We start from the raw sequence: 15,198 nt of genomic DNA, 5'->3' as shown, positions 1-15,198 counted from the left end.
TGGTGGGTCTACGGACCTAGAGGGGTGGGGCATTTTCGTGAAAAAACTGCAAAAAAACGTGATTTTTGACTTGGAAAAAAAATATTTTTTTTCGTCTTTACTAAATGATTGTAATATCGTCAGAAACGGGTAGATCATCCAATTCCACACCGAATCGTTTTTTTGCGATGAAAAAACGAAGCATTTTTCGTGGAGATATCGGCGCTTCTAAGAATCGGCCGCTAGCTCGCTTACGAAAGGTCATAGGTCAAACTCTCAAGAGACAAAAAGATGCGAAATTCACTCAGCTTTCCAACGCCACCAAGAAATCCAAAATCGGTTCCGCCGTTTAGCCGCAATCGCCGATTTAGTGGAAAAATTTCGATTCCCGGGGTCACCGGGGTCAAACCCAGACCCAGTTATATCCTCAAAAGTTGCGTTTTAGGCCCAATAACCCACCATAAAAATTTCAGCGAAATCGGTCCAGCCGTTCAGAAGTTATGATTTTCCGTGGTTTCCGACCACTGTGCGTCGGATGCTTCCGATGTAAATTCAATGAGCAACATCCAATGACCTCGTCTTCGCGGATGTCCACAGGGGCTTGCAGCGCTGGGATTTTCGCGGGGAGGAGGTGGGGGGGGGGGGAAATAGACCCTGAGAGCGACCATTCGAAAACCGAGGCGGTTTGGAAAGAGAATTTTTCGTAATTAAGTAAGAGCTCGGTGTAATTACGAGTCCGCAACTCGCCCGTGCGCGGCGGGAACAGGCCACCTAATTTCGGAGCGAGTCGGTGAACTTGGAATCTTTTGAATAAACTTTCTACTCTGTGTTGAGCTTCCGTGGAGTCATTCCAGAACTCTCAACCTCGGATGGAACCGAGACTTTCTCATCTCTTAGGGAGCCCCCGGGGTAAGCTCAGAGCCATTAGACGCCACAGGGAACCCTTGGCCCCGCGCATACGTCGAAAATTCCAACCATTGCACGCGGTGCTGCTGTTTCTGGCTTTCAGGATCTACTTAGTATCAGTGATGAATTTCATGCGTCCCGGAGCATTTCCTAATCTGGCCATAGGATTTCGAGTTTTCCGAAAGCTCAGTACAAATTGGTCCGAACTCCTCCGTCGAATCGGCGGGAAGTTCTGGATGCCATCCTGTCAAATGAAGTTATGGTTCAGTCACACGCTCTCCCTCGTAGGACGGCCTCTGTGACATCTGTCACTTTGTAATGTCCTCAATGCAACCGAGTGGTCCGAATACACAGATTAGAATCCGAGGGTGGACTCGCTGTCTTGAGCATCCCTCGCGGACAGTCCGTCAAATGACTCGCGGGCTCTTGAAGGATCGAGTCAATGGGGAATCCTTAAATGTCTCGATATTTTTTAAGGTCTCGCCGGTGGCGCAGCTGTAGAGGATAGCAGAATCATTCCGGTAAATTGTATGAGGATCTGATCTCGTCAGCCATAGCGGCTGACCCAGGCAATGCGTTGGTCTTCGGGCGGAACGGATCTGTTGCCATACGGAGCCGCTGATGCGGCCAGAGAACATCGTCGACTTTTGCCGCTCTTTCTGCCATTCAAATTAGGCCGTCGCTGAGCAGGCTACAACTGTTGAATTGTTTCTGTTCTCCACGCATTCCGGTAACGGGTACAACGTTGCGATGATTCTTCTGGTAGAAGTGGTAGAAAAGATAACGGCAATGTCCATCGCAATCTTCGAGAAACAGAATGCTTCCCAGCATGTAGAATGCTGCCGGACTCGATCCAACGTTTACTGTCGCGTTACTTCCCCCCTCCCCTCTGGTGAGAGTCTTCAGAGGCTTTTCCCACGGGGTCTTGGTCGAGAGGTTTGACCAGCCGAGAAATCGAATCCGTCAGCCTCTCGGGGGGACTTCGACTTGCGGAGGCAGAAGCACCCTCGAAGCTGCCCGCAGCAAAATTCGTGTTACTTACCACTGGCACGAAAAGACGTCGTTCCACATCGCTGACGACAACGTGGTACTTGTCAATCTGTATTTGATGTGCAAATCATTCCAACCTTACAATGTTATCCGCTTGAATAAGATCAAGACGAGGAGAGAAGATTCTCTAGCACGGTAGGGAATTCATTGGTCTCGAGAGACTTCGACTGACCATCAATGCCATCATACCAAACTCCCCCGTTGTCCTCCGCGTGGAATGTGTGTCGAAGAGCTCGAGCAGGGCTCCATTTGATGAGATTCCCGCGGAGCACTCCTTTTCTTCTGATCTCCTCGCAGCACACTCTCGCGAGCTAAGGAGAGAAAGTTCCAGGATTTAAGGATATTTCCACGATAAGTCAGGACGATTGTGCCACGGAAACCTCCTCGCAATGATTCCGTGAACCATGCGGGACATCTGAATACGCCTGGATTTTCAATTTCATGAGGAGTCCTAACTCATAAACTCATGAGTAAAAAAACTCCGCGGCGGACCGCTCCATGTGCCTTCTCCGATATCCGTCGGCGGCGTAGAGCGGTCGACTTCATATCGCATAGAAACACTCGAGCATTGGAAAATCCATCTTAGAAGCAGATTCCAACTGCGGAGGGACACGACTGTCATAGGAAATGGAACCCGACTCTGCGGCCCGGCGTCTTCGACGAAATCGAATCCCGACATCAAAATATTCAATATTCCTCCTTCCGTGCGGGTCCCTGTGTGCTAGCTGTGGCGGCAGACTCAGAGTTCCGATGTAAACAAGTAACACCCTGAGAGGAGGGGGCTCGGCAAAGATTTGTTTGGGACTTTGAATTCGGCCTCTTCCGCTGTTGCGCTGCCACGAATAAACGAAGTATGGAAATGCCAAACGCTTTCTTTTGGTCGAGCAGATCCCCATCGATTCGGCTCTTCTTGTGGCGTGGTGAACATTCTTCGGAGGATATGGCGCCTGTTCTCGCTCAGGAGAATGATACACTAGGATTCTTAGAAGTAATGCCACGCCTGAAACCAACCAACCGACCGGAGCTCTCGCTCTCGATAAGGAACGTATCCGTGAATCTACCCGATCAATCCGAGAAACCTCAGCCGAGGCTCGCGGAGCTTGATTTCGTCTCGAGTTTCTAGGAGCCTGTGTTATTCGGGAACGCGCTCCGCTTACTCCCAAGCGCATGGCTTGGTGAAACATTTCATAAGTCCTCGAGCGAAGCCAGGACGAGTGGGGAGTGACATGGTCTCGCTCAGGAGGCGTTTCCTTTGTGACTGATAAGGGGTAAGAGTGCCATCCCTCCGGGTATCGTTTTCGCGGCGACTGTTTTTCAAGCGAACGAAGGGATTCCGAGCATTCCATCCGACGCGATCTTGACACCCAGCTCAGCCTATCATAATTTTGCTGAATATTTGGGCTCGACATCTTCCACGCAAGTTAGCCAAACTCACGCGGAAACCTCTTTTTCTGCCCGACGACAGTTCGGAGGAAACTATTTACGAACTCCGTAAATAACGTGGGGGAAAGACAGTCCGACATTCGACCTGCAGAGCATCCCGACGTCATGGAGCACATCCAGCAAGCTCCCCATTTCGGGCCGATTGGCAGACATGGATCCGATCTCGGAAATACCGATTAGGTCCGCGGTATGGATCGCAGTCTCAGTCCCAACCGACGTATTCGGGGCTCTGACTGCAGCTTCACATGGTGCCGGGCAGTGGCGTAGCGAGCCGGAGTGCCGCCCGGGGCGGTGATTCGAAATTTCCGCTTTTTCACCGTGCTCGACGAAAATGCCGCCCCCGCCAGATATTTTTTCCTCGGAAACACTCCATTTTTTGGATGCCAAACCCCGGAATACCGCCCCTAAAAGCTCCGCAGGAAGTGCCGCCCCTCCCGCCCCCGCCTCACTACGCTACTGGTGCCGGGTATCGATGCAGAGTGCCGAATATCCTGGCAAGTAAAGTCAAGAATATTCTCACCGCAATACAGAAAAAGCGGAAGGAGAGAACCCGGAGGTGCCGGGACTCTACATCTCTCGGTCTTCGAGCGGATGACATCATGGCGGAAATGAATCAGGAACACTGCGATTACTCCGATGACGGAGTGCACCGGAAACTTCTTTCTGAAATCATTATCCGTAGTCATTCATTCATCACCTGCGCTGTGACCAATTGTATTTAGCGCCGCATGTCCCTTGCGATGCAGGACCATTGCCTGAGGGCCTCCGGAAGACAGGAGCAGACGGCTGCCGGATCGTCGCCGGAGCGTCTGATATTTGGTGCTGGTGGAGGGGTATCTTCCCATGATTTGCGCGAGGACCCTTTCCGAAAATGTCCAGCCCAGACCTGGGAAATGCCGTGTGCAAGACTCGGATCAACTCCCGTCTAATTGACGTTTCTTGTCCGTCAAATGAGAGAGGGATGGGGGCCTCGCGTCGGCAACATTGACGACGCAATAATCTTCGCTCCGAGTATGCCGACAAGAGCCCGCAAAAACTTCGACGGCTAGACCCTCTAGTGAACCCCCAAATATCGCGGAGAGAAATGCCGCCCATGGTTTCTGACTCTCTTCCTCAATCCATGGCGCGGATGGTGCAGAAAATTCTTCATGAACGTCCTTATAGCGAATCGCGGGGCGTGATGAGGAGCATGCGAGCAAGCCTATGAATTCCCGTGAATGGTATACGAACCTCTCCCCGAGCACGATCAGCCGCTGTCACGAAGGGTGTTTTGAATATTCGTGGGAATATTTTTATACGTGCTTCGAGAGAAATTCTCTTAAGAAGTATTTAATCCATGCTCCGAACCGTCGCCTCGGATATTCCCTTGCGATGATTCAGCCTGGCTGAAATCTTGAGTGGACATGCCAAGCACGATGCAGAAGGCAACTCTCAGGGCTGCGCTGGACATATTTCGAGAGCGTGCTTGACTTAAATCATCAAATCATCATCCTGAGATGATGCTCTCTCATCAACATCTCATATCAGACCTTCGCCATGGAGATTCATATTAGGCTTTCGATTAGCCTCGTAAAATTGCAGAGCAGCGATCCTCCCCACGCTGCGCTTGAATGATTGGGCAGCCGAGTGATTCAGTCGTGAATACCGCAGATTCTTTGATGAATCGCTCTACACAACGAACCTGCCCCGGATTTCCCCGTTCCTCTCAGAGGCCTATTGGTGGACGCATACAGCGCGAGCTTCCTGAACCTCCGCAACGAGCTGCCTACGATGACAACTTCGAATTTCCTTGAGGACTCACGCCACAAGGACTTCGAAACATGGGCTGCGATATGCGTCTAACACATCGATTCTCGATATTGATGGAAAAACGTTGGCATCTGCATTGTCTGCTCTGAGTTCCCGCGGTCTCCTGGGAGGGCGATTTCAGCTCGAAAAATGTTGTAAAGCGCAAGAGATGTTCCCCCGCGCGGATAAGACTCGGATCGACAGTTCTCGGAACCTTTGTCGCGTGTGCTCTGTTCTCCCGTACGCACCTTGTGCGTTCGTCCCGTGCAACACTCTGCCAGGCTATGCATGGAGTCAGAAGTCGAGGACTACATCGTAATGTCCAACCATACAACCTGGAGTTGATCGGAAACAAAAACTCCTCTTCTCAACATGGACTGCTGATCGGGATGGGAGAGTTTTGAGCTGGGGAGCGTGCCGTACTAATTCAGCGAACCCGGGATTCTGACTGAGCAAGCGCGGCGTGATCGAAATTCCGCTCTGAGGGATGACCTGCGAGAACTCGAGGTTGGAGCCCTCTGAGCTCCCCACCCGTTTCTTCGACGCACTCTTGATTTCTGTCGAGACGAACGGTCGACGTCGCGCAGATGCACAGTCGCGGAGTCGACCTGTCACGTCGAGTTGGGTCACTCTTTTGTAAGCGTTCCCTGCCACTAATCCGACAAGCGGACTGCAATGGATGGAGATTAGTTGGTTGACATTGTTCAGTCGACCCGAAGGGAACCCGTAACTTATTATCCGTCGTTTCGTGCAAGGAGTGAGCGAGGCACAAAAGAGTAAACCCCGCAAAGGTCGGAGCGAAGTCGCACGGACTTCATGGCGTTTCCCCGCGTACATTCGTTACGAGCTCGTTGACCCCGTCAGCACATTCTTGTTGATGGAAGGAGGGTGATCGGAAGCTGGCTATGATGACGAAGTTGTCGATTCGTGGATGGTCCTAATGAGCTCCACATATTTTTCCTGAAGTTCTCGATGCGGGAGGCGATCCTGCGAGCTCGGGAGGTATCAGGTGGATTCTTGTTCGGCATAATTGAGAGTGAGGAACAGTCGGGGAAATAATGGCATAAGTCAAAACGCGATCAAGGTCGGGCTTGTCACCATATCGTCTCCAGCAAATATGAGACTGAGCCCCACTCGGAAGCATATAATTTCGAGGATTACAGGGGCTGATCTTGTGATTACATTGCAATCCACTCATAGGGCAGGCCTCTCTGAGATCATTGTCGGATTACGCTTTACGCACATCTGAATCAGACCGGCGCCAGCGAGAAATAAGACAAGCAGTGGAACAGCATGAGAGAGGCGCTCCGCGCTGAGCAGCATGGAATGTAGGTATGGAATTAGATACACACATTTCCATGTTTGAGTATATCAGGGATTCGAACGCCTATTCGAGAAGCGATTTCTCGGTATAAACAGCCAGCGAGAGTTGTCACCAGCACCGCAGACAGCCTTCACCAACGCTGACATGAACACACTATCGATCACTTGCAGAAAGACTCAACAATCTTGAACATGTCTCCTATCTGAGGGAGCGGTTCGGAGTCCCAGCGCGCGGAATCGAGCTGTGACGCATCGCTCCGAGGGTAAGCGAGCAACCAAACGATCGAGCAATTCATGCCCGGTAATCCACGCACGTACTGCCGGATTATATCCGAGATCATAGACTAGGCCTCAAAGTCTGAACCTCATTCGTAAACCTTACTCGAGGCGACGTATCCCGCATTTTCTCAGAGCGTACGGCTGGCGGGTGTCAGTGCCGACGACGGCTAACTCATCCTAGCCCTCTATGTGGAGCAGTGGGAACGAAGGAACGAATCCAGGACCTCTTTTTCCGCAGGAATATCAGAAAACAGAGCACGGAGGGATGCCGATGCCATCGGCCAAAAGTCGCGAGGTTATTCCCGCGGCGCTCATGCTCAACGACGCCTATCTTCTAAGCTATCCAATGTAGCGCTATTGTTGACTACGTGCAATGCTCGGCTCAAGGACGAACACGTCTGCCCGCACGGGGCTAAAGGCTAGGTCAACGTGCTGGAGCCTCCATGAGGGAGAGCGGGATCCGGTGAGATGACAGGAGAACCGGCAGCACGTCGAAAGTTTATCTACTCCATCCCGATATAAACGCGGAGATCGAAGATTTCTTCAAAGGTCGGGACGTTTGCTGCTAGGAAAACAACATCTCGCACTCTCGGAGCGTCAGATTTGCTTCTGTTTTGACGTTTCCTGTGATTGCATCAGCGTTTCCGATCGCCTCGTGACTCTCAAAGGGAACAGAGTCGAATGACAGAGACGACTCAAGCAATCACTCCCGCCCACGAGGAGCGGTGGCCTCGAGGAAGAGATCGACAAGAACTCGACAGAGTTCAGACGAAACGGTCTCCGACTGATCGTCGCTTCAATTAATAGGTAACATTCATAACGAAAAAGATCGAAGACACTCTCCACTAGTGGGGGATGGGTTAGCAGACACAAGTATGCTGCCGCAATCCTCGTTCTCTGAGTTGAGAAACATCATCGAGGCCGATTGCGTTTTGTTGCATATGTGGGTCAGCCCCGGGTGAATTGAAGATATACCCTTCCCGCAAGACGCTCGTTTTGAGGTCGGAGCTGTTCGAGCTTCTGCTCGAACGCCGTGTCCTATCTGAGTGACTGCCTGGCGTCATCGGAGACTATTTTCGAAGCCCCAATGATCCGCTGATGGGAGCTATAGCTGGGAATTCTCGTTAGCGTAAATAGATTCTCGAGAAATCCGTCAAAACACCCGATCAGCTGGACATGCATCGCTTCATGAATTCGCTATCTCGAACGTACGAGTTAAGGAATCGGCCAATGCGGAGATTCGAGAATTGTCCATGGAATTCTGAGTTTCAATTTCGCCCTTTCTTCGTCAACGGTCTTGTGTAACATGGATCGACCCCGTGACTGAGCCCCCGGAACGGAAACATCTTGAGTCACCATCATAATCGCCCGGAGAGGGAGAGGCGCAGTTCGCTGACGACTCCGGATCTCATCGGAACGATCCTTCGAGGTTCCGATTCTATGTCTTAACACTCTCGGCTCTCCTTCTCTAACAGGGAGTTCGAGCTCATCTTGAGCTCTTGCATGACAGCAGCTCGCGAAATTGACTGCAGATCTTACGGGTGCCACAATAGCACCAAGGGTGTCCTCGCGCAAGGAGAATTTAATGAAGCGACTCCAGCCTCCTAGGGGCCTCGTTCATCAAGCTCAACATTCCCAAGAAAGGAGGGTTTGGTGAACTCTTGGATGATATCGATTGATGCTCACAGGATTTGTCGAAGCGAATCGCATCCTACTCGGGCGAGCTGCCCTATTATTGCAGCCTGATATTTTATTGCGAGACGCAGGACAAGGTCAAACTTTCATATCCGAGTAAGGACAAGAAATTGTCGCGAGGGCTCGACGGGTCGTTCATTAGACTGAGTAGTGTCTCCCTGGCGAATGGGAGCGAGAAGCGATGAGGAATAGATGACTGATCGCCCCCTAATCTGCTGATACATTTCGAATCAATTCCTGATCACCTATGTTTAAGCAATATTATTATTAGGACCAGGGCCGCAGGGAGGAATTCTGGGCCCGGGGGGAAATTCGGGGGGAAATTCGGACATGGGCCCCTCTCGATCATGGTCTGCGATCTGTCATTAGAAAAGTGATGCAACGAATGGGTCAGAACAGCACTTCCCTTTCCATGCATCTTTTGGGAAGGGGGGGAATTTAGGACGTAGACAAAATTATTAGACTAAGGCCTGAGCTAGGGGCCTCTCCGGAAACTCTGGGCCCGGGGAAAAAGTCCCGGTACCCCCGCTCTCGTCGGGCCTGATAGAACTGACGGCTGGCGATTTGAGGTGCTGCCGGAAGGACACCGCAGCATCGGAACGCATATCTTGGGTTCAGAAAGGTTGACTTCCTTGTGGCAGAGGCGATATTCGAGTCTCACGAATGTCCCTGCGGCGCATGCGTGATATATGAGATTCTCGGAGTGAGTGTGGTTGTCCTAAGGATATCCCTCCCCCGGGCTCCGTGGAATCGATATCGATTCCTAACGGTGGAGAGTAGCGAGAAATCGATTGAAGATTTCGGAGGATCGGTGACGTCGCAATCGATCGAAAATGGGATAAGCGACAATTCAGAACTCAGAAACGACTTCCCTGACGATGACGTGACAGGTCGCCAGACTTCCCCGCCGGAGAATCTCGAGCGCCTCTCGCTGTCGATACTGCGAGAGTCTACGAGCAATCACCGTTTCGCGAAACTTTGCTGGGGAATCGGGGAACAATTTTCCTCCTGGCTCGACGGGGAGGTCCTGGCGTATGATCTCAGTCAGATTCGAATTGTGCAGCACTTCTACATATATGTACATATGCCTAAACTCAACGTGGGAAATCAGAATTGCCCGTCGGAGAGCCTGAGAGAAGCCCGTCAAGTGCGCTCCATTCACGCCGCTCGATTAGCTCGAAGGAGCACTCGGGACGATGTCTTCATCTAATCGAAATCCTGAGCATCTTCTCTCACAGCGGACAGTTTTATGAGGCCAATCCGGATCAAGCTGCTCCGAACAGCAAGCTGCTTCTGGTCGCTCCAAACTCCTTCCATCAAAGTTCAACGTCGCAACCTCCATGACCGCGTGCCGCTGCCACCGAGGGGAGCTCGCGATCGGAAAGTTTACCGGAAGCTGCGAAGCGTGTCCATGGTACCGCAAGATCGCCAAAGAGAGGAATTCCAGAATATTTCTCGAGAATGCTGTTTCCAGGGCAGCAACGCACTTTGAAGGCACTGCACGGAGCAGTGTGCCAAGCACACCCAAACGTTTATCTTTCCTATTTCAGCGTCAAATAATCCGACCGATCGTTTGTCATCTTGCTGAAAGTAGCGACGTGCGCTGTGGTCAAAATTAACGTTTCAAAAGTATTTCCCCGTGCGATCAGATAGAGGCAACAAGGTGAAATTAATCGCCGCTTCCGTACAGCTCGGGAGCACGGTATCTTCAATCTCATGTATTTTGAAATAACTCTCAAAGTCTAGAGTGCCAGACAGATTGATATGGGTGTGGACCCCCGCATGGCAATGCGCAACGGAGGATCAATTGAAGCAATAGATTCCGGAGCGACGAGGGCAGTTGTTCAAAGGAGACTGAACAGCAGTGAGAGTTTGGGGAAAAATCGCTGTCTCCACTGCCGACTGCTATATGCTCTCGTTCGGACACGGTAGGATGGCAAAATCGACCGAGGTTTGTGAATATATCTTGACTTGACGCTCCATTGACTTTGAGTGATGCCACTTCTGCTCGTGCGGACCAACGACGATGATGATGATGATCGGGGTGGCCCCTGAAGTGAGCTGGCCAGCCGGTCGGCTAGCTGGCTGGCCAACCGACCGGCCTTCCGTTCCTTCGTTCGTCGATGGTACCGGACTCTTCCCGGTGAGCTTGTTGACAACTTGGCTTTAACATCCGAGCCGGACTCGTCGTTCTGGACGGGGCTGCGCGTTCGAACAGGCAGCGGTCGGTATTTTGGATTCGATTTGGATCATTGCTTCTGCTTTCATGATCAGTAGAGCGTCTCCAATTTACTGGAATTGTTTTCGACAAGTGTCCGGTGGTTCGGCACTTGGTCGCCGGAAAGTGCCTTTCTGGATGGGTTTGGTTTACTCGTTGACCGATGCGAAATCGTTTACATTTAGAGGCTTCTGTGGGAAGAAGCACCCAATTCACGCGAGGAGGAGTTTTGTCGAATGAGAACGGCGATCCGTTACCATTGCGAGCGTCGTGGATCTTCACGGAGTCGCGTGCCGTCATTCGGATCCAAGCCGCAATTGATGAGCGGGTGCTTCTCACTTTCGATTATTTATCTTCTTTTTTTAGGGACTCCACGAATCTGTTCTGGATGCGGAATCAATGCATTTCTCTGGATGCAGCTTCAAAGATCGGTGGGCCAGACTCAGCGTGAGTTCGAATCGAAAGTCAAGCAAAAGCTCGGAAAAGTATGCTCCATGGGCGATCACTCGCGTTTTCCCATGCATATTTCCCGTTTGGGATGTCATCCACGAACCAGGCTCCACTCTCAATTTGACGTGTGGAGGATCATGGAGAGTCGCTACGCCAAATTGAGAAGGACGGACCACAAACTTATTGAAGGTGGTAATTTCATATTAGTCGCTTGTGAACGAGTCTCTTTTGTACGCCCATGCTTCTTTCATGAATGGAAAACAATCCGATGCGGCCTTCACCTTGCGCAGCTCTAGAGCCACTCCTGGAAAAAATTTCACTGCTGCACTGAATGCATTCTGTTCATACATCTGTTCGTTCGATTTATTGTTCTGCTCAGCCCGCATGCTGTCTCATTTGAAGTCCGACTTCCCCGGACGAGACGTGCATTTCGGATCATTGATTGCAGTGTAGTAGGTAATTAATTTCTGAGAAACATATGGAATGGAAAAATTTTCGTTCTTCTCACCGGGAGATCATCGATCTGCGGTGGATTGTCGAAACGAGCCGGAATTCTCTGATCTATGAGAATCTCTGAACTGGATAACCTTCTCTCGTACTTTGTCCCAATCGACGCAGAATTCTCGAGATTCTCATCGAGCGAGGAACTGCGTCGATCTGGACTTCGATTCTGATTGCAGACTCCGCATTTAGAGATTCAGAGCAATATTGCTAGAGGTTCTTATGGGTGGTAGAAGCCATCGTCGTTCTGATCCGAAGTCAACGTATTACTGCTAACCAACGCCCGTTCCCGCATTTTCGGACTGAATTTCTCTGACTCAAGTTGGATGTGAGTGGAAGTCTCAGCTGCCCTCCGACTTCCCGAGGTTCGTCAAAAGTCGGTCTTGGGGTCAGAAGTCGGAGCCAGAAAATCCACTTGGAATTGATTGTCTAGCTGCCCGTTCCGAACCCGTCCGTCCGCCCATCTGAGCCATGGACCTCGCGCGTCGCCATACCTATGTGGAACGGACAGTTCTTGGACGGCTCATCTTGCCACTCCAAGTGAACTTGCTATCCGGATTGCATGCGAACCCCACCTGACTCAAATGCTAGGACGTCGACCACGACACCATCGTGTTAAACTAATGGACGAACGGCGGACTGTCGGCAAACGATGAGCCAGCCAACGACAGGAGCGACGGACGAACAGACCGACACAATGCATATTTCGCGCCGTTATGAACGCCTTTCGCAAATGAACTATGTCATCATCTTTTGCCACAACCGCAGCACATGGCGTGCCTCGGGATTTTTGTCACACTTCAAAAGTCAAAGCCGCTAATCAAACCCCTGTTCTTGTCATTTTTCCTGCATATTGTGAAGCTCGCCGGGGTCGAAATGGCGTTTCCGATGCGACAAAAAAACGCGAAGATATAACGGAGCCCGCGTCGGAACTTATTCAAAAACTGAGCGAATTCTCCGTGGAATCTTGAGTCAGAGAAACGCAGACTCTCTATTTGAACGTCCCCTCCCGCTTGCTACCGACAGGATATAACGTGCATTGGCAAGCAGAGCCCGCTTTTTGGATTTCAAAATAACTCTTCATCCGAGAAGCTTCCAGATCTTCGGTGGCCCCGTCTCCTGGCCGAGACTTGGAACAAGGCTTCATCTTATACGAGGACATAAATATCTAGGATTCTCCGGAACTAACTCGGATATCGCGTCCCTCGATCCTTCGGATTCACCCCATCAATGATCCCCATTAATTTCCTCTGTACGGTCCGACAATGGATAGCGAGAAGAAAAGGATATTGAGAAAGACAACAAAAGTCATGATCATCTCATGTTCTGGCGTTCAATAGTGTTTCAGGTCCTCGCCGACGATGATTACTCGTTCCAGCAAGGCACGCGGAGCTACTCGCTGAAGCGGTTTCAATAGCGGGCTGGACCGCCAGCAACACACAACCACCGCCCCTTATACAATCAGAACGATGAAATCTTTTTAAGATCCTGGAGAAAAAAGCTATTCCTCCCTCGAATATCTCCAACACAAAGTGGAATGTCCAGGCTTGGTTGAAATGAAAAGTCAGAACGCTCCAGATTCATGTCACACACACACTCACGCTGGACCGTTCGCGTCCGATTCATGGACTAAGATGTTTTACAGAGACTCTGTATTCCCTCGACCGCGATTCATCTGAACTCCGCTAAGGAGAATCGTTTTGCGAACAAGAAAAGACTCGGCGCAGCAGGAGATAATCCCCGCGAGGAGCTCTCTTCTCCGGTGCTTTGTTTCAGTTCATTGAAAGTACTCCGGGCTCCGAAATATCTTCCCCAAGTGGAGGAATATCGGATTTCGGACGGCCCTTGCACGACCTCGAATTCCAAATTTGCAATATCGGATGAGTTGCATGATTCGGAACGTCGCAGGCAACCGCCCAAAGCTCTCCTGCAGAGGGAAGCCGAGGCTCCGACGTGAGGAAGAGAGAAGATTGGTTCGAGAAAATAGTCGTGAGTCGTGAGCCTTCGGTCGATTCCAATGTAGCACCTCTAGGCCACATTTGTCCGTGATTTTCTCGGAGCGATCATGAGCGTACGGCATCGATCCGACCAATATAAGAATCGGACAAGACCTGAACACTGTGTATGTTTCTTCATGTTCCGTTTACTCGGTGCCCAGATGCGGAGCGCAAGTCGAAAAGCTTCAGCGGTCCACGTGATCATGGGCGAGGAGCATCGCGTTGATTTGTTTGACGGAGCGCAAGTTGAGATTATATTGAGCCAGGAAAGCTCAGGCTTTGCTAGGAGAACGATCCTCGCCGAGTCTACGTCCTTCGGCAATTCCCTGCGACGATCTAGAGCAGCGGTTCCCAACCTTTTTGGCTCCGCGGCTGCCTAGCGAACCCAGAATTCCCCCGCGGCTCCCAGGATACCAGTGCCCACGCGGCTCCCGCGGATTCCTACCTACACTCCCTCCTTTTTCCCCTGAAAAGACCATTCGCAGCTCAATTCCGGCAACTAAGGCGGATGAAGTCGATCCGTTTTGGAACCTTCCCTTGGAATTGACAAACCCTGACGGCCCGGACGTGCCCCAGAAGAGTCGGCTACCACGTTCGGCGGCTCCCCCAGAAAAGTCCCGCGGCTCCCAGGTTGGGAACCGCTGATCTAGAGAGTGCACCAATGTTTTCCGTCCCATTACCCGAGAAGCCTTCGTTTGCCTGAACTCGGACGGTCCTCGATCACTTCAAGGTACGGGGGGCATCAGGCATTCGTGCGTGATACGTGCTACCGCGTCGCTCAAAATGTTTCTCATAGTCGGGCCAGCGAAGCCTCTTCTCCGTGACTACCCGTTCAAAACAATGGAGGAAGAATCTGTACGGATCAGTGCCGGTGGTGACAACTTGAGCCGGGGGATGAACAGAAAGCTCGCTCCAGGGCTTTAATCGAGGATTTCCGTACGCGATTCTCTGTCCGGCTGACCGTACACTGGCTGATAACTCGTATTTTTTTGACGTTGATATCTGCTGAAATATTCATGTCTGAACGAGTTGTTCGAGGTGAATGGGATCATCACGATCAGCTGTCATCGCATGATGTTCGTATCCGATTCCCTCCGAAAATACTCGACTCTGATGCTATTATTCTTAGGTAAGGAGCAAAGTACCAACAACAGAAAGTTTGATGGCTTCTCGGAAGAAACGTGTGAGTTTCGCCCGATCTGCTCCGGTACAAATGAGTGATTTTTCTGTACAAGGTTTCCCTCCCGATCCGACAGGTAATACTTGAGCGTTCCGCTTAGAATAGTGCCTACATTCATGAAATCCTTTACGCTGACAAACCACAGGCTAGTCCGGTATGAGGTTGTCCGGATTTTCTGAGATGTCCGCCTGCATATTTGATTAGCAGCCATCGAGCTCGTATCGATGTTCGGAACAGAAGAATTCTCTCAATCGTGATTCATCGTCCCAGCAGAAGAGAGCATGACGTTGTCATGTTCCATCCCGATTGTCCCACAGCACCTCTTTGAGTCCAGGCGCTCGAATTAAGAGCCTCGTCTCAATGAGTATCGGAATGTTTCCCATTGGCAT

Source organism: Galendromus occidentalis, unplaced genomic scaffold (assembly GCF_000255335.2).
Source record: "Galendromus occidentalis unplaced genomic scaffold, Mocc_1.1 scf7180000077476, whole genome shotgun sequence".
NCBI classification, from domain to species: domain Eukaryota; kingdom Metazoa; phylum Arthropoda; class Arachnida; order Mesostigmata; family Phytoseiidae; genus Galendromus; species Galendromus occidentalis.
The sequence above is the reverse complement of the archived record's forward strand: the minus strand, read 5'-3'. Positions refer to the sequence as shown.